The following is a 484-nucleotide window of genomic DNA, read 5'->3' as shown; positions in this document are numbered from 1 at the left end:
TTATCTGCTTTCCGGAGGGACCACTCTCTCCGGGACTCCCTTGTCTGCTCCACACTCCCCTCCAGCCCCACCACACCCGGGACTTTTCCCTGCAACCATAGGAAGTGCTACACCTGCACCTCACTCCTCACCCCCATCCCAGGCCCCAAGAAGACTTTCCACATCAAGCAGATGTTCACCTGCACATCTGCTAACGTGGTATACTGCATCCGCTGTTCCCATTGTGGCCTCCTCTACATCGGCTTGGGAACCGCTTTGCAGAACACCTACGCTCGGTTCGCACTAACCAACTGCACCTCCCAGTCACGAACCATTTCAACTTCCCCTCCCATTCCTCAGATGACATGTCCATCCTGGGCCTCCTGCAGTGCTACAACGATGCTACCTGAAGGTTGCAGGAACAGCACCTCATATTCCGCTTGGGAACCCTGCGGCCCAATGGTATCAATGTGGACTTCACAAGCTTCAAAATCTCCCCTCCCCA

Source organism: Rhincodon typus, unplaced genomic scaffold (assembly GCF_021869965.1).
Source record: "Rhincodon typus isolate 14 unplaced genomic scaffold, sRhiTyp1.1 hic_rhity00001762, whole genome shotgun sequence".
Taxonomy (NCBI): domain Eukaryota; kingdom Metazoa; phylum Chordata; class Chondrichthyes; order Orectolobiformes; family Rhincodontidae; genus Rhincodon; species Rhincodon typus.
This window is presented reverse-complemented; position numbering follows the sequence as displayed.